At 40.7% G+C, this 24,593-nt stretch overlaps 1 protein-coding gene across 6 annotated transcripts in view; it reads right to left on the bottom strand.

The window, feature by feature from the left end:
- The window catches only part of BACH1 (BTB domain and CNC homolog 1), a 46,362-nt gene extending 24,518 nt beyond the window's left edge, over positions 1-21,844 (bottom strand). Inside the window, exons 1-2 of one of the 6 annotated variants that reach the window (XM_057545346.1) lie at positions 21,710-21,811; positions 1,063-1,122 (exon numbers count right to left, since the gene is read on the bottom strand). The gene's annotated coding sequence lies outside the window, so the exon portion shown is untranslated. Of the gene's footprint in view, positions 1-1,062; positions 1,123-21,669 lie in introns of all 6 variants that reach the window. The other 5 variants (XM_057545344.1, XM_057545345.1, XM_057545343.1 and 2 more) reach the window with 5 other exon arrangements.
- Between the last annotated feature and the right edge of the window lie 2,749 nt (positions 21,845-24,593).

Here is a 24,593-nt window from a genome sequence, read left to right as displayed (position 1 = left end):
TAACAAACAAAAACAAAATAAAATTTGTATATACAGAGAATAGACTGCTGGTTACCAGAAGGGAACAGGGTTAGGGGTGAGCAAAATAGATGAAGTGGTCAGCTGTATGGCTGGTGATGGATGGTAACTAGAGATTTGGTGGTAAGCACTTTGTAATGTACATAGATGTGGAATTATAATGGTAAACACCTCAAGGTTATATAATGTTTATATACCAATTTTACCTCAATTAAAAAAAACTATATTGAAAGACACTGAGGAGCACCTAAATAAATGGAGAGATGTGTTCACATAAAACAGAGACCAATGCCTATACCTTCACTCTAGAGCTGCAGTTAGCCCACATGTGTTTGTGTGGCCCACTGCCACCAATTTGCTCACTACTCGCCTCAAATTCAAGAGAGAATTTACTCTTGGCTCAACCCCCCTGTTGAGCCGTTTTGTGTGACGGGTTACCTCTTAAGTTCATGGTCAGCTTGCAGATTTGGGCCATATGCCAACACCAAGTTCCATCAGCTGCAGCTGAGAATCAGGCAGTAAAAGCCACCCGGGACGACCCCTCTAAGAAGGGTCAGTCTCCCTTAAAGCGGACTGATCTTGCTCCCACCAGAAACCTGGGACTCATCGCTGACACCTCCCACACTAGACCCCAGTGTCCAATCTCTTACCGAGACCTGGTGCCTCGACCTCTTACAGCTGAGACCCATTTGTCTCCGTCTACACCGCCACAACTCCAGTCCAAGCCATCACACTGGCTCTTGCCTAGACAAACGCTGTTTATCCTCTTGCAATGTCTTACAAGCTCACACATGTACAAATATAGTTACATAAAATGAAAAGTGGCACAAAGTTTCATATATCAATATTTTATCCTTACTAGTGCAAAGTAGTCTAATTTCTACTCTGTTCTATTAAAAAAAAATTCCAGTTGTGATCCACTCAAATTTCAAGAACCAATAATGGACCATGACCTCATACACTGAAAACACAAGCCCACTGGCTAACAGAACAGGGTCTAGAATCATATGCTGTCTGGGTTCAAATCCCAGCTCTGCCACTTACTTACTATATGGCCTTGGACAACCTGCTTAACCTTGCTGGGTTGGGTCTTGTTTTCCTCACCTGTAAAACAAGGATAACAGCAGCACTTCACTGGGTTGTTGTGAGGTTTACATGAAGAAAATGAGGGTAAAGGGTTGAACACAGTGTCTGGTCCAAAGCAAACAAATCATAAATATTAGCTATTAATTATGATGATAATACAAATAACAAAAGCCTCAGCCCCCTCAAGCCCCTCTTGATCCTCTCCAATTTATTCCCCTATATCAATGTCTCCCTTGCTGAAAACCCCACGTCTTCCAAATTTCTTATGATCAATTCTAAATCCTTAGCATGTCCTCCAGACCTGCCTGGTCGGGTTTTCTATTAATCCAGCCTTGCCTCAAAGCCTTTGTCTCCCTCTCTCGCTATTCTCCAGCCTGACCTTCCTTCCTTCTCACCCAAAGGCATCAAGCTCCTTCTGACCCCAGGACCTCTGCACATGCTCTCCCCACTCCCTGGACTTCTACTCTTCAGCTGGCTAACTCCTCACCTTTAGGTCTCAGCGTAAATGTCAAAACCTTGCCTGACTTGTTCTCTACCACAACTCAAGCATATAACAGAGTACCTGGCCCAATGCAGGTACTTGCTTCTGAACAAATGACTTGGCATTTTTAGTATAAACCCAGAACCCCAATCATCTACATCTTCTTCCAAACACAGCGCAGTCAGCTATTCCAATACATAAGGGAATAATGCCGCTGAGCCAAGTACTCAGAGAAGATTCCTTGGATAGGTTTTCCAGAGTCAGGAGGAGCAAAAGGGAGGCCCAGCTCTGGGAGCAACTGGCCAAAGGAGAGCAAAGGTTGGCAACTATAAATACAGCCAATACAACTACCCAAACTTGGCTTCATTAGCATGGAGCACTACAAAAAGTTGTTCTGAAAGTCCATTTTCCTAATTCTGAAAGCCATCAAGTGGCCAATAATCCAATTTTACCAAATAACAATAACTAAGTAATGACTAAACCAGGTAAGAATGACACACATCCTTCTAACGTCTGTCACCTTCTATCATTTTTCAAACCTAAACAGTAAGATATAATACCCCCCCAGAGCCTGCCAGACCTAAAATTCTGTTAATTTCTTAACACCAAATTCAGATTCCTGTTCCACGTGAATTTTTCTATATTCTTGGAAATAGAAACTATTGTTACAGTTCACAATAAGGTTCACTGACCTGAGCAAATTGCTGATTCATTCAGTAATGCTGATAAAGGATGAACAGGCATTTTAAAGCTTCCTGCATCTCAATTTGGAAATAACTTCTACTCTCTGCTCAATATACACAATATAAATTTAAGTTTTAATAGTTACTTCTTAATGTTTTTGCTTTCAAAAGCATTTTTTAAAAGAAACAAGATGATGTTGCTTTATCACATTTCAATAACTTTAAAGATAATGTACTTAAAAAAAACTTTTAAAATCCTGAGGTGAATATTGGATCATGGAGCCAGATCCACAATACTTCACAACAGAAATTCAGAATGAAGATGAAGTTCCACGTGTACAGAAGAGCTGGACACAGGGCACAGGGAGTAACCTAACACCAAGGATTCATATAAAAAAGACTATCATCCGAACATCCTTCATCTTCACTGAACAATGACAAACGTTCTTTCTACAAGTGCCTACCTGTGCCACGTAATAAACTAGGTGCCGTAAAAACACAAACAAAAGACAGTCCCTACGTTCAAGGAGAACACAACCCGGAGATGTTCAAAATGAAAATGGTACTTTGGGGTGAAAGAGATGACAATGATCTCTATAAACAACTTCCACAGGAATGCGGGCATTCCTGAAGGTATTTGCAGTAAGCCTTCAAACAAAAACTACTTTCTGGTTAATTCTCATTTAACCATAATATTCAATTACTAAGAACGACTATTTTCAAAATAGTTGTTAGCCAAGGGGGTGCGTGTGTATGGCTGGGCATGAGAGACTGGTGACCCTGGACGTCAGAAATGGCACAACAGGCAAATGTCTTGGCCTTTATATAAAGGCAGTGCCCTTCATCTGCAGCCTGGGTGAGCTCCTCCCAACTCTCCTTCTCCTTCTTTCTTGTGGCCATTTGGAATTTCTGCCTTTTTCTCCTTACTGCTTCTGCCTGCCACCACCCATCATCCTGTCAATTACTTTTGCCTCACTCAATTTCAGGGCAGGGTCTTTGGAAGACAGGCAAATTCTTCCTACCACGCCACCCTTCTTGGTTCCCTCTTTAGCTTCAAAATCTGCTAAGCCGGTACCTGTTACAATATACCCAAGATACCAACAGTTTAAGTGTTCTTAAATTAGGTGAGTCTTATCTTCTATTTTTCAAGAGGATGGCAAAGACCAAACAGTATCGTGTGTTTGCACCTTCAGTCCTTTATCTTTTCTTTAAAGGCCTTTAAAAAACATTTTTTTTATTTTAATTTAAGGTGGAGATGCTCATAGGAAAGAATCTTTTTAAAGATAAGGGATCTCCTTGTTATCATCCCCAAGTTTGAAAGAACCTTAACATCAAAAATTCTATGGGAGCTGAAATCACAGACAATAACTTAAATCTGCATTCTTCCAATGTTCTAAGACCTGACTTAACAGCCAGAAAGAGCCAGTAGGAATAAATCAGAACCAAGATTTGCTATTTTCTTTAATCATCTGCAGATCCTAAATATCACGCTTGTTTAAACACTGTATCCGATAATCACATTTTCTAAATCCACTTCTCTCAGCCTTATGAAGAAAAATCTTAAATATGACTGGATAAAGTACATGGATGCATATACCAAAAAAAGCTAAAGGAAAACAGAAAACATAAGTTTGAATTAAGGTAAGTAGCACAGGTGCTTATAGCAGCACCAAAAACAATGACATTGTGTTTTAAGGACTTCTACGGTGACATATGGGAAAACAACCTGACAATCTATGTTAAAATTATGTAACAAAAGATGCTATAGCTTTTTAAAAATGGAGGTGGTGGGGTGAGGGAATCACTACAATTTTTGCAGCTCATGGTTATTACAACAAATGTGAGGTTCCATAGAGAGAAAGTTGGATTTTTTTCCATTTACTTTTCCTATTATTGAGAATTATATATTTAATCATGGATCTTGTTATACTTACTTGGTCTAATTCCATATGTGAAATTAAGCTAAAATTATACTTAGAAGGGAGAAGTCTGAATGGTTACAGAAGTTTACAGTTGTTTATGGACTCACCTGGTAACAGATCAGAAACAAAAGGTTTTTTTCCTTCCCAAATCAACAAATTCAAATTTGTTAAATTCTGGGTAAAAGTTTAAAATAGCTTGGAAGGGAATAAAGGCAGAAAAAAGGAACACAGGAAATCCAAGTACCAGAACTAAAACAAGAGTAACAGATTCTTCTGTTATACCTTCTTACTACAAAAAATTTAAGAAACAATGAAGTCTTTTATTTGTTTAACAGATCCGGCAGCTATGTGATCCTTAATAGGACTGTTACACCTCAATGGAATACCACTGTGTTGAAAACATGAACTAGCAACTAGAATTGGCTTATCCCGGTACAGCTTATTTACTGAATTATATATTTTCTAACATGCACTTGTCAGTCACTATTTTATTTATCAACTTAGAGGTATGATTTTCCTTGAATGAACTGCACTGTTTAAAGCAGAGCATTTAATGAGTTTTGACACTTGTATATGTGAACGAAACCACCACCACAATCGAGATAAATTTCCATCACTTCTCAAAATTCCACATGCCTCTTTGAGGTCTCTCCCTCCCTGTTCCCCTGGCTCCAGGTAACCAATGATTTGCTTTATGTCACTGTCGACCAGCGTGCATTTTCTATGATTTTTATATAAATGGAATCACACATTATGTACTTTGGCTTCAGGTTTCTTTCACTCGGCTTAATGACGATCAGGTTGTGGACATTAGATGTTTGGGTTTTTTATTGCTGAATACTATTCCATTATATGTATGTACCACCATTTGTTTATCCATTTAATGGTAAATGGACTTTTTATTGGAAGAAAGATGGACAACTACATTGTTTCCAGTTTGGGATTATTGTAATAAAGCTTCAGTGAACATCTGCATGGACATTACTTCATTTCTCTTGGGTAACTAAATACCTAGAAGTGGAGAAGCCGAGTGATATGGTGGGTTTCTGTTTAACTTCTTAGAAACTGCTAAACACTTTTCCAAAGTAACTGTATCATTTTCATTGCTACCAGCAGTGTATGACCACTCCAGCTCCTCCACATTCTCACCAACCTTGGTATTGCCAGTCTTTTTAATCTCAGCTATCCTAATAAATATACAGTGGTACAGAGCTGTGGTTTTAGTTTGCATTTCTTGATGGCTAATGATGTTCGGCATCCCTATAAATGCTTACTGGCCATTTGTGTATCTTCTTTTGTGAAATGTCTGTTCAATTCTTCTGCCCATTTTTAACTGGGCTGTCTTCTTCTCGAGTTGTAAGAGCCAGTGTAATTTTGATTAGAACTGCAGTGAATCTACACAGCAATTTTAGGAGAACCAACATCTAACAAACTGAGTCTTCTGATGCATGAACATGGCATATCTCCCCATTTACTTAGGTCTTCTTTAATTTCTCTCAGCATTATTCTGATGTTTTTTAGTAAAGAGGGCTTGCATATCTTTTGTTAGATTTATTCCTAAGTATTTTACGGTATTTTGTAGATACTATAAATAGATTTGTTTGTTAAACTTCATTTTCTGGTTTTCTGCTGCTACTATGTAAACATAAAATTGGTTTTTTAAATATTAACCTTAAATTCTCTGCAACCTTACTTAATTCTTATTAGTTCTGACAGTTTCTTTGTAGATTCCTTAGGATTTCTATGTACACAATCATGTCATCTGCAAATAGAGACAGTTTTACTTCTTTCCCATCTTTACACTTACTTCTTTTTTCCCCTTATTGCAACGACTGAATAGTGAGAGTGGTGAGAAAGGGCATCCTTGCCTTCCTGTAAGGAAAGTGTTCAATGTTTCACCATGAAATATGATGTTAACTGTAGGTTTTCTAAGCTGAGCAACTGATGGGCAGAAAGGGGGGTGTACTAGTTACTATCCCAGTTAACTTAGAACTCCTATAAGAAACTCAAAGGGGAAAAAAAAAAGCAGAGTGAAAACTTCCAACAATTCCCCTGAAGAGTAAAATTCCCCAACTCACTCAGCACCCTCATTCCCACACCACTTTCAAAGTATTCACCCCAGACATCTATAAGATCCCACAATAAGGGGCTAGAGATAAGAAGGACAGAGATTAATCATCAGAGAGCACACCTAAGACTGACTCTTTCAGAACCTCACAAACATGGCAGCTGGCTGCTCTAGAGAGCACCAGAGGTGGACAGCGCAGAATATTATTTTATAGCTTGATGGCAACCCTGCCAGTTGGGCAAATTACTTTACATCTCTCTGACAATTCCCTTTTTCGGGGGGGGTGGGGAGGAGTAAGGGACAAGAATAGTACTTTTTGTTGGGAGGATCAAATGAAAGAATATACATAATGTCCTTAAGACAGTGCCTGACACATACAAGTGCTCTGTAATTGTTAACTATTATTTGAATTTGATGTTAGAAATGTTTCTGGAAACACAAAAGATCCCAAATAGCCAAAGCAATCTTGAGAAAGAAAAACAGAGCTACAGGAATCAGGCTCCCTGACTTCAGACTATACTACAAAGCTACAGTAATCAATACAGTATGGTACTGGCACAAAAACAGAAATATAGATCAATGGAACAGGACAGAAACCCAGAAACAAACCCACGCACCTATGGTCAATTAATCTATGACAAAGGAGAAAAAAATATACAATGGAGAAAAGACAGCCTCTTCAATAAGTGGTGCTGGGAAAATTGGACAGCTATATGTAAAAGAATGAAATTACAACATTCTCTTACACCACACACAAAAATAAACTCAAAATGGATTCAAGACTTAAGTGTAAGAACAGATACTATAAAACTAGAGGAAAACACAGGCAGAACAGTCTTAGATATATACTGCAGCAATATCTTTTTGGATCCATCTCCTAGAGTAATGGAAATAAAAACAAAAACAAACAAACAGAACCTAATAAAACTTAAAAGCTTTTGCACAGCAAAGGAAACCATAAATAAAACAAAACAAAATGACAACCTACAGAATGGGAGAAAATATTTGCAAATAATGCAACCAACAAGGGATTAATCTCCAAAACATACAAATAGTTCATACAGCTCAATATCAAAAACACAAATAACCCAATCAAAGAATGGACAGAAGATCTAAACAGACATTTCTCCAAAGACACACAGATGGCCAAAAGGCACATGAAAAGATGCTCAACATCGCTAATAATTAGGGAAATGCAAATCAGAATTATAACGAGGTATCACCTCACACCGGTCAGAATGGCCATCATCAAAAACTCTACAAATAATAAATGCTGGAGGGAGTGTAGAGAAAATGGAACCTTCCTTCACTGTTGGTGAGAATGTAAATTGGTACAGCCACTATGGAGAACAGTATGGAGGTTCCTTAAAAAACTAAAAATAGAGCTACCATATGACCCTGCAATCCCACTCCTGGGCATATATCCAGAGAAAACCACAATTTGAAAAGATAAATACACCCCAATGCTCACGGCAGCACTATTCACAATAGCCAAGACATGAAAGCAACCTAAATGTCCACTGACAGAGGAATGGATAAAGAAGATGTGATACATACATACACACACACACACACACACACACACACACACACACACCATGGAGTATTATTCAGCCATAAAAAAAGAATGAAATAATGCCATTTGCAGCAACAAGGATGAACCTAGAGATTATCATACTAAGTGAAGTAAGCCAGAGAAAGGCAAACATTATATGATATCACTTATATGTGGAATCTAAAAAAAAGAAAAGATACAAATTAATTTATATACAAAACAGAAAGAGACCCACAGACATAGAAAACAAACTTATGGTTACCAAAGGGGAAAGTTGGGTGGGAGACATAGAAAACAAACTTATGGTTACCAAAGGGGAAAGTTGGGTGGGGGAGAGGGATAAATTAGGAGTTTGGGATTAATAGTGTGTAGATACACACTATTACATATAAAACAGATAACCGACAAGGACCTACTGTATAGCACAGGGAACTATACTCAATATTCTCTAATAACCTATACGGAAAAAGAATCTGAAAAGGAATAGATACATAGATATAGATGTATAACTGAATCACTGTGCTGTACACCTAAAACTAACACAACATTGTAAATCAACTATACTTCAATTTAAAAAAACAAAATGTTTTTGAGTGGCACAGGGTGACAGTGAAACCACAAAGAAAAAAGTGTAATAGCATGTTACTTAGCTTTCCAGTGCCCAATATGGACACAGATATAATAACATGAACACTGTTAACTGGTTTTCAACTTTCAGAACAAATAATGGAAGACTTAATTATGGTTATTAAATGAAATGTAATTATTAACCTTAGTAAAATAAAAGTGGCCAGCTGAGAGATGGAATCAGACAGAACTGAAAGGAAAGGTAGTATTTCTATATAACTTATAATGTACAGAGTCAAAAGATACTGCCTTAGATTGAGACCAAATTTTAAAAAGGGGGGGGGGGGCCTCCCTGGTGGCGCAGTGGTTGAGAATCTGCCTGCCAATGCAGAGGACACGGGTTCGAGCCCTGGTCTGGGAGGATCCCACATACCGCGGAGCAGCTGGGCCCGTGAGCCACAACTACTGAGCTTGCGCGTCTGGAGCCTGTGCTCTGCAACAAGAGAGGCCGTGACAGTGAGAGGCCCGCGCACCGCGATGAAGAGTGGCCCCCGCTCGCAGCAACTAGAGAAAGCCCTCACACAGAAACGAAGACCCAACACAGCCAAAAATAAATAAATAAATAAATAAATTTATTAAAAAAAAAAAAAAAGGTGGAGGGGGGATTGTAGAGGTGACTAAGAACAGAAATAGAATGATTATAAATACAGCTGATGGGATGGCAGAAGCAAACAAATTCAACATCTATGGTAACAGAAAGTAAACAGATAACATCTTAGGTTCATAAATAAAAGGAGGTACAAACATCTTAGAGACACAGAGGTCTGTGTCTCTAAAAAATTAAATAGCAGAAATGGGTAAAGATGAATATTATCTTTGAAGCAGAATTAGGTGTGTAACAGATGAAGTTGCTTTATGATAAATTTATTGTTTTTAAATCAAAAATATGTAATACTTTGTAAAAACATAAACTTAAAAGATGCTTAAATAGACAGTAGACAAAAAATAGTCAAACTCAGTTAAGTCTAAACTGTTGATAACTTGGCTGTAAGTCTTAATGCAACTTTTCAAAGATTCTTCAAATAGAAAAGGAATTTGATAAAGAGAAAAATCAATCTTTAACCAAAATCTTAGATTATTTTAACAAAACTAGGCGATAGGAAGGGTAGAAAAATATAGTAAGATTTCTTCTTGTTTGGGAACAATGTTATACATACTATTTAACATTTCATATTGACAAAGATATCAATTCAAATAGAATCTTTAAAAATGTAAGGGTATCTTTTAGGGAAACAAGCTGTTAAAACTTCCAAACTGGAGCACTGGTTCTCCGACTTACAGAATCTAATGAAATCGACTGTATTTCCACCAAGAAAACCACTCACATAATAAAATTTTGCAGCTACTTTTGATAGAACTGATGACAAACCATGAGCTGATTTTTTTTAAATTAATTTTTATTGGAGTATAGTTGCTGTACAATGTTGTGTTACTTTCTGCTGTACAGCAAAGTGAATCAGCTATATATATATACATATATCCCCTCTTTCTTGGATTTCCTTCCCATTTAGGTCACCGCAGAGCACTGAGTAGAGTTCCCTGTGCTATACAGTAGGTTCTCATTAGTTAGTTATTTTATACATAGTTTCTATAGTGTATATATGTCAATCCCAATCCCTTCCATCCCCCTTTTCCCCCCAGGAGCTGATTCTTTAAGGAAACCAATAAAATTGACAAACTTCTGCAAAGTCTCACCAAGCAAAATATGAGAAAAAAATGAATACACTACATTCCCACTGGCATACAAAAATACTGTAATGGCTCTTTTCTTAAAATAAAATTTCTTGACCCTCCCCACATCCTTCTAACTACAGTAAAGTTCACTGCTCTTCTTTATAGTAGAACTCCCCCAAAAAGCCGTTTATATTCACACCGTCTCCACTTCCCTCTCTCCCAATTTCATTTGAGCCCGCTAAAATCAGACCTTTTCCCCTCAACTCCATGGGAATTACTTTGTGAGGATCAGCGGCCTTCACATTGCCAAATGGCAAATTTTGAGTCTTCTTAGACAGCATCTCAGCAACATTCAACAGGTTGATCATTCCCTCCCTGAAATCCTTTCTTCACTTGGCTTCTGATTCACCACCTCACTAGCAGCCCCTTGTCAATTCGGTGGATCCTCCTTCTCCTCCAAACCTCTAAATGCTGGAGAGCCAGGGCTTGGTGCTCAGATCTCTCCTCCTCTTTGTAACATTCCCTACGAGAACTCATCCAGACTCACAGCGTGGACACGATCACTCATGGACTTACTGTACACTCTCATATTTATATTTGGTCTAATCTCGACTATTCTCTTGAACTTCGTACTCATGTATCCAACTGCATACTCAAATTACTACTTGTATGTCTAACAGACATCTCACATTTAACATGTCCAGAAACCTTGGTTCCTCCACCTCTAGTTAGGGTATGTATCAAAATATTAACAATGGTTACATCCAGGTAATTTTTGTTTGCTTGTTTCTGCATTCAAATTCTTAACCATAAACATATTACTTTATAATCAGAAAAATGTTCAAAGAGACAACAAACCATAAACAAAAACATATGCCTTCGGAAAAAATGCAATTCACATTTCTTTCCGCTGTCTTGAAGGCTCCCAAAGGATGTCAATTACTTTTTTCCCCCTTGATAATAGATTATTTCCTCCACTCATCAGGATATTGGTTTGTCACTATCTAGAAAATTCATGGGCAACTCTAAAACACAGCAGCCTCCACTGGTATCTTCACAGTAAACACAAAAGAATAAATTAAATTTTATAGAAATTTAAAATAAAAAGATGCTTTGATGTGGAAAAAGAGAACCCTGTTACAGGAAAATAAGGAGAAAAAACCCATCAAGTCAGGTCTAGCTCTGTGAACACGGGCAAATGTGTACCCTTGAGACTTAAGGAGGGAGCCCCTGCCCTACTTATGTCACAAAGCCCTTTGAAAAGGATAAAGTGCTAAACACCAAATATACAGAATTATGAAATGCAAAAGAAAATCAATTTTAGGTATTTTAAAACAACCAGCAGCATGATATTGGAAAGAACGGGAAGTACTGGGATATAATTAAGGTTCTGCAGACATTACCAACGGTGTGATCTATAAGATACCTGACCTCACCCTTTAGGTTCCGCATAAGGAAAACAACATCAACACTTACTCTAAGGATTGAATGGTTGGGCGCATTTAATAGCACAGCGCCTGGCATGAGATCATTAACATTTTATTATTATTATTGCCATGTTTATCCAAAAGATGACCAAAAGAATACTGCATTTTCAAAGGTTCTACAAACCCAAGAGTTAAACTACAAAATACAGAGATTCCTGAACCTTTAAGAATGAAATGTCAATAAGCCTAATAAAGATCTCAACAAGATAAAAAGAAAATATTAAAATTATACAAGTCTGCTCAAGAAAATTGATAATTTCACAGACCCAAAGAATTCCCAACTGAAAGAGCACATTCACCCAATACAACCCACTTCCACACTTCGGTTACAGATGAGGAAACTGAAGCCCTTAGAGGGTCAGTCACTTAGAGGTTAAAAAGTTCTTCTGCCCCAGGTCCAAATATTACATTTCAATTCATATGACATGGCCTGAAGAGCAAGGTTGTTTTGAGGGTGGGGATAAAAGTGAGGAGGATAAAAAAAACAAGACTAGAGGGAAATGTCTCAAGTATCCTGTGTGTGTGATGAGAACAATGTTAGACAAACAAATTAAAAGGGCATTTATGGAATAGAAATTTTTCCTTATTATTCAATATTTAGTTTATTAATTTCTGATTAACACTTCTTGGATTACATAATCTATCGTTAAAAAGAATCTGACACCAAACTATGCTGAACTTAAATCAAAGTTTGTAGTTATACCCAACTACATATGGAAAATTAAACGAAGGACACAGTGCTGGACATATTTCACCAAAAGTCACTTTCCATTTGGAATAATAAGTGTTCATGTCCCACATTCATAATGAAATATTCATATGTTATTTTGTTTTCAAACTGTAAAAATTATAACCGTGATTCACATTATTTACTTCTGATTGCCTAGAGGAAGTGAAAGCCCTAAAACTAGATCTAGGTCAGAATGACCCTCTGGAGGTCTAAGACTTGACAAATATAGCATGCAAAGTAATTGAAAAAACAAGCAAACCACCAAAAAGGTGCCCTTCAAATTCCCAACCATTCCTTAAACACCTTCTCACCCCAACTCATAATAAATTTGAGTCAAAAAAAAGGATTAAGAGGAAAAAATGTTAAGTAACAATGTTAATTAAATAAAGCAGCAGTTACAGTAGAGCAATTAGAATATGAATCACAGATATGAAACTTTTTAATTTTGGTAGAGGTACTAAATTGAAATGCTTTATTTAAAGATAACCTAATCCACTAATCCCTGGTAGGCACTATAGTGCTAGGTATCTCAATATACATAGCTAAAACTAAATTTTTAAAATCTATTTCTTGTTATTGATGTTAACTTGGAAGTCAAAATTACGGAAGTCAAAATTACCATCTCTAAAATGGAGATTAACGAGCTGTAGACTTTCCACCTGAGCCCTCAGATAGCTACTTTCCAATATACAGTCACAAGATTTAGTCAAATAAGTAATAATTTGAGGCCTGTAAAAAAAAAAAAAGCTGAAATATTTCTCAGTTCAAATATCATTCGAGGAACAACTGAGTAGGTAAATACTACTGTTTTTTTTTACCAGAGATGAAAATTATTTTGGCAGTATTGTCTTTCTAAATTCTATCCAAAAAAGTAACACCATTTCAGAAGCCTACCCTAACCATCTATCATAGCTATTCATTATTCTCAAATAGAAAAAAAACTATTAGTAATTATTTTCTATTTTATGAATTTACAGCACTAAGTATTTATGTATTTACATTATTTGTTTGCCTTTCCCATCCATACAAAGCACCAAAATTTAGGATTGAGAAGAAGGAACAAGAATTAAACACAAGTCCTTTGAACATATCAAAGTGCAGTAAACAGTTTAGGAGTGCTACACGAACACTGTATAAAATTAACGTGGAATTATTCTTGAAGTCTGAAAGGAATGGCAAATAAACTAACCACAGGACAGTTTTCCCTCCTAGACGAAGAATGAGTGTGTAAAGAGGGAGTGATGTTCCCGTTAGTATCCCAGATTCAAGAATGTGGGTTCCAAAGAATGCTGGCCTATCCAGGCAATGAATCAACCATTCCATTCAAACCAGACTAGCCTCACCACTCACTGAGAGCCACAGACATCACAGATGGGCATGCCCTACAGAGTAAGAGAGAGAGAGTGGTCCTCTTGGTATAGACACAATCGGAAGCTACAAGATATTATTATATATTCTTCTTTCCCTGAAAGTATTAGGAGAATAACAGAGAACCTCAGAACTATTTAGAGCAGCGCTCCCCAACCTTTTTGGCACCAGGGACTGGTCTCATGGAAGACAATTTTTCCACGGATGTCAGGGGGGATGGTTCAGGCAATAATGCGAGCGATGGGGAGCAGCCGATGAAGCTTTGCTCACTCGCCCACTGCTCACCTCCTGCTGTGCAGCCCAGTTCCTAACAGGGCCCAGTACCAGTCTGCGGCCCGGGGGTTGGGGACCCCTGGTTTACAGTACTGAAAGAAATGTATTCCTACTACATGTAATTTTTTGGATAGAATGGGCAAATTTTCAATTTTAAAATCATTTTAAAATAAAACATTTATTTGATCTGACTGTAAAAATAATACTTGATCATAGTAGGATATATAAGAGGAAAAAAGTCACCAAAAACTCCAAATCCGAAAACAACCACATTTTCTTTTTCTACTCAGAAGTATGTGTCTGTGTGTAGCGTTGATACAAGTAGCAGGCAAGGATGACACTGTTGGCCATCCAGTTCCATTTGCCCCCTCATTTTCTAACCACATCCTGATTGTGCCCACAAATCTACTCTCTACCTGAGGCCATGAGTTTCGGGGGTAGCAAACCCTAGTCCCAACCCAAGATGAATCGCAATCCATTTAAGCCAATCACAGTGGTCCGACTTCTCTTGACATTGACTGATTTAGGCATAAACTTATGCAATGCTGGCCCCAAAAAGGAGAGGCTGGGGTGGTATTTACTATGAGGTCTTTGGGAAAGGCTTTTATCACTAATAAAGAGATATCACAGAAAAACAAAAAAAAAAGTCTTCTTCCAAGAAACTCAGTTATATTTACTGGTACACTTGAACTTGTGCCAGTCATCTTGCAACCATAAGAGGAACTAGCCACGGATAAAAGAAAGACATATCCTGCATTTTCAACCTTTTCCCACTGACCTTATTTTTAAATACATACAGACGCAGACACACAACCTTCCTGACCCAACCTCCCCCAACTAAAATCTCTCTTCTCTACTCTTCATTGCTATGCTTCTCAAAAGAGCGGTCAAAACAAGCTGCCTCCTCCACTAAATTATGCATTCATCACTGACATTCCTAAGGCTTTCTTAATTTCCCAAAGCTTAAGCTTCTTCTCGTACCCTATGGTTTCAAGCCACATCTTACATGTTGCTATTTTAGCAATTACCACATGCTACAGAAATGGTCTGCCTGTCAGACTGTAACCTCTGAAAAATTCTGTATTGCCAACATCTAGAAAAGTTCCTGGCATATCAAGGCACAAATATTTGTTTCATTAACCAAATGTAAACCCAATACCTAACACGTAGGCATACCATGAACGTTGAAATGAGTTTAGCAACCCTACTATCTACACACACCAGAATATGTGTTTGAGTGTAAACTGGGGAGAAGAACAGCATGCACAGGAAGATAAGAGACCAAAGTGCCTTGAAACTTAAAAACACAATTATTCTTTACTCCCCAGGGATCAGAGAGCTGGTCAAAGTTAACTCAGTAGGAGAGAAGAGGATGTTTCCACACTGGTGTATGAGAAGCCATGGCAGGGAGGCGTGCGAGTACCTGAGCAGCTCTGCCACTGGTGAGCACTGCTGCCAACCTGCTCTCCAGAGGAAAAGGTGTCCCAGACCTCCTGGGGTCTGGAACAGGCAACAAACCAGGCCAGTGACAACAGACATGCGCTTAAAGGCAAAACACATTTTTTTAAAAACCCAGAGAAATATATCTAGAGCTTGAACAGTACTTGCAACAGTCCAAGAGACAACGAAGCAGGCGAAGCTGGTCGTAGCTACAGACTCGTCCCTAACCAGCATTTCCTTTGCTATCTCTGGATGACAACTGGGAATGAAGGAATGAAGCAAAGATCCCTACTCAGCTGGGCAAAATTCTTTTCTACTTCAAAAGTCTCTTACTAATGTGGGAAAACTGATTAAAAGGGCAATGTCTTTTTTCTTACTTCCCCTTCTAATTTTAGTAGTAAATCCTATCTAGAGGAGCCCTGCTGGGGACACTCCTCAGAAAAACAGAGTAAATAAAGAGACATTAGGTACTTTAAAAATGTAAAGTGTCTTGGGCCAAGATTTGACAACCACTTTACATTTTATAAAATAACAGTTCAGTGCAAAATACACATTAATGAAATTACTGATCTTACCAAAACCCACTTACTCCAAATTGACAAACTAATAATTACAACCTAATAAGTTCATTGAAAGACTAATAAATCTTTTATAGCCACCTATTTTATAGCAAACTCTCTGATGGATAAGTACATCTCCTCACTGATTTAACTGACTTCCAAAAGACGTTGGCACATTTTAGAGAAGGAATAAGGCATTAAGGATATGAAGATACCAGGAAGTAGGGTCTTCCCATTTCTTCAATAAGACCCTAAGAGTTCATCTCCTTAGGCCAAAAACATCTCCCCTGGGAATCCTAGAGGCTGACCAGTCAGTAAAAAGAAGAGATTAATGACAGGGGAAAAAAAAAAGGCAGAAGAGGGAGGTAAGACATTCCCCATACCACGTTTAGTCTATAACCTTAGAGGTGGGATATTGACAAGGTCCAGGCTACAAAGGAACTGAAAAAATGACCCCACTATATAAAACACTTTTTAATGTAATTCCACTTTAATGGGGGATGGGGAAGTGGAGTACAGCTAACCACTATGACTCTGATTCAATCTAAGAAATGACAAATTAAAAAAGTGAAAATGACTTTACCAGATAGAAGCTAGGAACAGTTATTTTCTTACAAAAATATCCTTTGATTACTAACTTTCCTAAGGCATTAAGAAAATGACTCAAATTTATTTTTAAAAGAATATGATTTGCACACAGCTTCACCTGCACTGATGTAACATTTTCTAAACGGTGCCAGTACTGAGAAAGGAGCCAGCAGCCTGCCAACTCCACTGCATGCCCACAGTGCTCCTAGGACAGTCATTAACAACCAAGATCCTGGCAACCACTATTTCTTTGTTCCTTATATTTGCTTGGGGACAATTTTTATGATCCTATTAATATTCTCTAAACTGTCCCTGATCCTAAATAAAACAAAGGATCTGTTCCAGAGGAGTGATCATATTAAAGGAAAGTATTAGATGTATAAGAGGTTTAGCATCTAGACAACCCAAATTATATTTTGCTCGATCCAATTCTAAGTCAATTACAAGGAAAAAGAAGTCAGAAGACAAATTTTCTTTCTATCTCAGGAGATGAACTAAATGATTTAAATCCAGGTGCTTCCTCAATCCTCACACCAATGATGGAAACAGAAAGTAGAATTCTAAATGATCAAGGGTTTCAATTCAGTACATATTTAAAATAACTTACGAGGTACAACATATACTGTTTTCTCCTTCATTCTTTTAAAAATCCCCAAGTTTCAAAACCACAGAACCAAAAAGAATCCATGTTATACTACTAGTGCAGCGACTGACAGTTTACTGAACAAACAGCCAAAGTACGTTCACTGTTCCATGGAGATAAACAGAAGACATGCATCTTCATTAAGAAACTTACACCCTAGTCAAAAGGATGGTCAAAATGTTTGACACAACCTTTCTGAATTACTAACTGGTGCAAGAAGCCACATGATAAACATATCTACTGTTTATCATGGATAATTTTTCTATATTAGCACAAACATGTCATTTAAAGAAAATACAATACTTAGAAATAACTGGCAGGTAAATTTACATTCCAAATGTTCACTACAAGTCAGGAATGAGAATCAAAAAATGAGTTCTGTCCTGATGTTAATAAGCAGGAAGGGGGTAGACAGGTTACTAACCCTGCTGGACCACAGTGTCCTCAATTATAACATGAAGAATAGATGAGATGCAGGATGGCAGATGTTATTTCTTCAAAAGCCAATTCCAATTAACTGGTGAAATCTGCCTCTAGAGCATTTTGCTGAGACTGTTAGATTCCTTTACTAAAAAGCCATGTCCTATGTTACTTGCCCTCAGAAGTGGGGTGTTTGTTTGAGATGCTGCTACTGATTTGTCAGAATGTTCACTTGAGTTGTTTTCCCAGTAGCAGCCACGTGCTGCACACCCACGCTTCTCCTCACTCTCTCCTCTGATCAGTCCTGAAATGCAGCTCAGGGAGGCTGCAAAATGTGGCTGTGTAACCAAGCACTTCCCTGATTCTGAAGAACAGACAATAACAACTAATGCGTACTGATGTTTAATACGGAGCCAGCACTGTTCTAACGGCTTAACACGTATTAGTGCACTTCGCAACAACCCCTATGATATAGATTCTATTATCATCATCCCATTTTACAGATGAGAAAAAGAGGCACAACTAAGTGAAGTAACTTGTCTAAGGCTTCACAGCAGGTAAGTAACAAAGCAAGAACTTGACCTTCAGCAGTCTGGCTCCAGATGGCCCACTTTTAACGACTTTGTTTACTGCTTCTCTGTCAACTGTACAGTGATCAAATCTACAACTTCAGTTTTCTTAATGCTATGCACTAAGCCAGAAGCCCAGGTTTCATGGTGGTGTAAGTCTATATTTTATCTGCAGTCTTGAAATGTTTACTCTCTCCAAGGGGCCTGGATTCTGGCAAATAGTGCTCAAATTACCCATACCTTGAGCTCTGGCATATTACCTGGTTTGGTATATTTTTTAAAATCAAAATAGTTTCCTAAGTCACCCATTCAGCCACACAAAATACACCCTCCATTTAGTAGAACCCTCAGGAAATGTGAGTTTAGGGTTAAAGCAATTCTCCCATTAACAGAACATTAGTCAGAAAATTGGGAGGACGAGCTGATTCTTAAAACCTAAGTCTTGGAGAGGATCAGCACCGTGAAGAGCAGTAACGGGGGGAATGCCACTTCCCAAGTGATTTGCTGGGTATGCACTCTTATTAATCCTTGTGAAAGGGCCCCCTTGTAAACTTGGCCCCCAAAAATGCAGACTTCAAGGAGTAACAGTGATCTTTCAAAGAATTTGTTATATACAAATTATACTCCAATGTGCAGATTATCTTCTGGTGGTCCCATTATACCCTTTTTACCTATTACTACACTTCAAATCATACCCATGAAACAAACCGACCCTCTGGCTTGTCTCCAAATTCAAAATACATGGTATTATATGTAATAGGCAACAATGTATCTTTTGTTATTTCCATTCTCCACATCAACAATGTAATAAGAAATTTACACTCAAGCTTCTAATCTTTAAAATACAGCATAAAAGAATAGAACTACATGTGAAATAAAAATTAAAATGAATTAAGAACATCTGAAAGAATGACAGCTTTTAAGAGGAAATCACAAGTTTTAAATAAAGTACCCCAGTTGTTGAAAGAGTGTTACTGGCAGTGGTTAACAAACTCTTTATGTTCCCCAACAGAAAAGGGGGAGGCACAAACCCAAGTTATATAACATGCATGTACTACTGTTACTCTGTATCTTGAAGATGAATGTCTTTCTTATTTTATATAAAAGTGAGTTTTCAAAAAATCAAGGGTTTATTATTTTCTTCCAAATGAATCATCTTGCACCTTAGAAACCCTAATCCTCAAAAAATTCATGATTTTTAATCTCTTCTAGTCCCAAACGTAAAGCACCTTTTTCTACTACAAAATGTTTTAATGAGCTACCATCAAAAAGAATCAGTCATTCTTCTGACCACAGATAAGGGTCAGATCCTCCCCCACTCCACACTTCCCTTCCCTAAACTCTGTTAGCAATAGGGACTATATGCTTGGGTCCTGTGCTCATTTTTAAAGCAAGAAGTAATGATCCGAGATGGAAAGACACCAGCGCCATCACTAAGACAATGAGACATATATCCATATGGTTTGCCTTTCACCCGACAGTGCTTTCAAGACTCGATCCAAAGAGACCTGTTAATTCCACCCACATTCTCCTTCCCCTCCTCTCTGCCACCAGAAACTACTAGTGTATGTATGAAAAGCCAGGGGCCATGAAAACCACGAGGAAGGCTCGTGGAGGAAGCCTCCTTCTGTGTTCTCCTAAAGAAATCTTTATGAAGAACAAATTAAGTTCACTTTCTGAAATGTCTAAACCACAGAACAACAAAACCACAAAAGGGAAACAAAAAACTAAGTACAATAAGAAGAGTGAATACTTTTGTTACAATACTATTAAGAGGTGACTCCTAGCTGCAAATTTCTTCCTCAGTTTTAGCTCTCTCCAGCACAAACTTCTCAGGCAGTAGGTCACGAGGCTGCTCTGTGTTTACCCACCACCTCAGCGCTCCTCGGCCACTTCCTAAGAGCGTTGGCACCTCACCCGCTGATTACCTGTATCAACACAGACAGCCCCAGCTTCAGGCCTCTGAAGCAACCCCTCTTGAGTGCTCCTTGGCCTTTTACAGTGGAGGCATGTGATGAGAGTATCTGCACCAGCTGTTCCTAATTACCTCTCAGGCTGGGGCGAATGACTCAGCAGCCCAACTTTTTTTAAGGAGTCATCTACCTTGTTAGCCAACCAATATATTGAACAATGGTAAACCACTTGACAGAGCCACAGGTTAAACAACAATAATGCACGATGCCATGCCATCACTTAAACCAAGGCCATCCTACTCCCAGCTGACTCACCAAGTGTTCTTTTTCCCCAGGCTTCTTTAATCCGAAGGCTGAAGTGGCAAGCGCCTTCAAGCCCAGCCCAGCCCTTGCACCACTACCCAAGACCAGGAAGAAGCAGCCGGCCTCTTCCCATTTCTCTGCTTGACCATGTGAAGCGCTCAAGCGCTCTGGCACTAACACGTCCGGTGTTTCCACCCTCTATCTTTCGGAACTGCTTGAAATGCAAACCCTGCTGGATATAAGCAGTGTTAAACTACATGAACAAAGACCTAGTCGCGGCACCCTCCAGACCCAGTACTGATAGAATTCTCCCGAAAGATAGGCATCCCTACAAAACAGCCTTTGTTCCTTCAAGCGTGACACTGGAGTCTGTTTTTCCCACACACGTTCTTTCACAATCACTACTACGCTATACCTTGAATCAGCCCAAATTCAACGCAGAAGGCTCACTGCACAAAAACCTTCTGTACCATTCTACTCAGTGACATAAAACTGCCGTGCAAGAACGAGAAAACCATGGCACTCGCGTTTCATTAGATGAGCACAAAGCTGGTGTCTCTACGATCAACACCCACTCTCACCCGACTGTGGGAGTCTTTAATTACAACGCGCGGGCAAAACTCCAACAAAGGGAGCCCTGGGATCTCCGGGCCCCCAAACCAATCTTCGCTAAACCCAGCCCCGCAGGGTGGTATTTTTGCTCCAGCCACGAACTCGGCCTTTCTTACGTGATTACACGCGCGACCTAAACCCAGGCTGGGCAGACGGGAGGCAAACAACTCGCCGGACGCGGCGGCTGCCGACGGTGGTGGGAGGGGGCGGAGGGACAATACGGAGCCGGGCCGGCCGCGCGGGCGGTGCTGATGTGTCACAGCCCCGGCGGGCCGCGCGCCGGCTGGGGGTTGGGGGGGTGCCGGGCTCGGACCCAGGTGCCCAAGAGGCGGGGAAGGGGGAGCGGGCGCCCAGGCCCCAGCACATCCCGGCCCCCCGCCCGCCGGCCGGGGGTAAAGTACAGCGCGGGCCCGTAAACAACGGCGCCGGCCGCGCGCGGGGCCACGGGGCGCCGACCCGTCGCCCCTTCCGGCGGACGCGGCCACTTCCAGGAACGGGAGCCGCAGCCGCCCCCCGCGGGCCCCGCTTAATGCCCCCCGCCCAGAAAGCAGCCGCCCCGGTCTCCCTCACCACCTCCCCAGGACCTGCCCGCGGACCGCCCCTCACAGGCCGGCGGCCCAGACCGCGCGCGCGACGCCGCCGCGCTTACCCTGCCGGGGAAGGGCGCCCGGGACAGGCGAGCCACTCACCAGAGCCGAGGCGCGACGCAGCCCGACTGACGGCAGCGAGCGAGCCTGGCGGGCCGCGCGGGTAGCTATCAGGTGACTCACTCCCTCTCCGTGGCCGGCCGCCCCCTCCCCTCTCCTTCCTTTCCCTTTCCTCCCTCGCCTCCCCTCCCTTCCCCTCTCGTTCCCACCCCTTCCCTCCGCCGCCGCGGCCACCGCCCCCTCCTGGCGCCCAAGCCCCGCCCCCTCGCGAGGTCCCGCCCCGTAGGCCTGCCTCGCGAGACCCCGCCCTTCCCCGCTCAGTAGCGCCTAAACTCCGCCCTCACTAAAGGCCCTGCCCCGCCAGCCTGGAAGCCTCGGTACGCGGATCCCTGCGGCTGCCTGCGTGTAGGCAGAAGCCCACACGAGGGGATGCAGGGAGGCGTCGCGCGAGCCCTGGGCAGGGCAGGCCTCGAGGAGGCGGCGGCGGGGTCCCGCAACCTCCGTGGGCAGCGCCCCTTTGCGAGCACAGCCCGCAGCCTGAACGAAAAAGCCACCCGAGGACCACCTCCTCCTTTCCTGCTGAAAGCAGAAAGGAAAAGCCTGACGGCCTGCTCGCTCTAAGTGTTGCCGGGATACCCGGAATCGAGTGCCAGCGGACACCAGCAGGGAGGACGAACGCCGGCCACGTCCCTCCCCAGACCAGACCCCCTCAGGAGTAGCTTCTGGCAGCCCCTGCAGCAGAGCTTCTTCTCTGCCTTCTCCTGGGGGTGGCGGGAAGCCCAGGTTCGCAAGGTTTTTGAGCTTCCTGATAGGGATGCATCAAGTGCCTCCAGGATTTTGTAGAAAGCCTCTGGTAGCCCTACTTTTGTCTGACAGTGAAAACAGTGGCGTCGGCTAACAGGTGTTCCCTTTACGTGGTGGCCGCCAGGAAACTTGGAACCAGGTTGAGCGCCCAGTGGTGTCAGCCGGCTCATCTCAAGCCCAGGTCAGGCTTTCATCTTCTGCTGCTTATTCCGGTGTTCATCCAATTGTTGGTGTTAAAATTAAGTTCTCAAGCCATTTAGCATCTCTGGAGTTCAAAGCACTGACTGTGCGAAAAGATGTGCACCTGACAAAGCCTACACTTATCAATCTAAAGGGAGACCCGAGCACTCTGGCACTGTGCCAGCCGACCTGATTGGAGTTGGGATCTTGTGAAGGGGTTTTGCCGTTGGCTTTTGAGTTCAGGTCGAAAGACAGAAAGAAGTCGATGGCTGGACAGCATCAGCACCAGGATGTGTGGGCTCATTCTTGCACACAGGAAGACAGCCCTGGACCTCTCAGGGCAAAAAAAGACTGCCAAGTTAATGAAGTCAGGTATTATCACTACCATGACTGCGTTTGTATTCACAGGCGGTGAGACTTAGGGACATTTGAGTTACATCCAAAATACACGAGAAAATGATGAGTGAAATTGTGTGGGAGTCCAAGGGGTAAAGTGATTCGCTGTGACCTAGAATTTGGGCAGTAGGTAACATTTGCATTGGATCTTAACTGGGAAGAATGGGGCCCTGCAGTCCAGGGAGGGAAGAGCATATGCAATAGTCCAGACGTTGGAGGCAGATGGCATTTCAGGCTACCTGAGTTCATGGTGGGGTAAAAATATTTAGTTAGAAAGGAGGAAAGAACAGTTGGAAATAGACATGAAAGGACTGGGGTTCTTACATACACCTGAGCATTTTTGAGGCTTCACTCACCTTCCACCCAAAGCCAGTGGAATTCTAGTCTTCCTTCCTCCCACGCCTTTGCAGTTTCTTCGAGAGGAAGAACAGACCCTCCTCTTTGCGAGGAACTCTTCCTTCTGTACTCTCGATAAATGGCAGTGAAAGTTTCTAGCATATGCTCTGATATGTTAAATTATTTGAAAAGTCTTACAAAGGTATATCAAGGTGTTGAGAATATCAAGGCTGTTAGGAGTTACTCTCAAACTTTAGTGTTCATAAGAATCTCTGGATAGCCAGGACATGGAAGCAACCCAAATGTCCATCAACAGAGGAATGGATAAAGAAGATGTAGTACATATACACAGTGGAATATTACTCAGCCATAAAAAGGAACAAAACAGTGCAATTTGCAGAGAAGTGGATAGACCTAGAGACTGTCATACAGAGTGAAGTAAGTCAGAAAGAAAACAAATATATAATATCGCTTATATGTGGAATCTAGAAAAATGGTACAGACGAACTTATTTGCAAAGCAGAAATACAGACATAGATGTAGAGAACAAGCTTATGAATACCAAGGGGGGAAGGGGGGATGAATTGGGAGATTGGGATTGATATATATACACTACTATGTATGAAATAAATAACTAATGAGAACCTACTGTATAACACAGGGAACTCTACTCAATGCTCTGTGGTGACCTAAATGGGAAGGAAATCTAAAAAAAGAGGTGATATATGTATATGTATAACTGATTCACTTTGCTGTACAACAGAAACTAACACAACATTGTAAAGCAACTATACTCCAGTAAAAATTAAAAAAAAAAAAAGAATCTCTGGGGTACTTGTTAAAAATGTAGATTCCTGGGCTCTGCCCCCAAAGATTCTGGTTTCATAAGTCTGAATGTGACCCAAGGATCTGCATTATTTTTAATAGTGATGCAAATGGTCTTCAAACCTCACTTGAGAAGTACTGAGTTAAAGCTTATGGTGTATATTAGGTGCAGGGCAAAAAAAAAAAAACTAGAGAATGATACAAAACCAAGTCAGAATGGGAAGGGCCTCATGCACTGTGCCTACAGTTTGAACTTTATCCCATGGGCTGAAGGGAGTGTGTAGAGGTATTTAAGTCATGTGATTGTTTTTAGAAGCTATTTCTAGAGAACCTCATTCACTCCATTTCCATTGCCTTAGCTCCTTCTGTCTCTAAATATTCATTC

Source organism: Balaenoptera acutorostrata, chromosome 4 (assembly GCF_949987535.1).
Source record: "Balaenoptera acutorostrata chromosome 4, mBalAcu1.1, whole genome shotgun sequence".
NCBI lineage: Eukaryota > Metazoa > Chordata > Mammalia > Artiodactyla > Balaenopteridae > Balaenoptera > Balaenoptera acutorostrata.
This window is presented reverse-complemented; position numbering and strand designations above follow the sequence as displayed.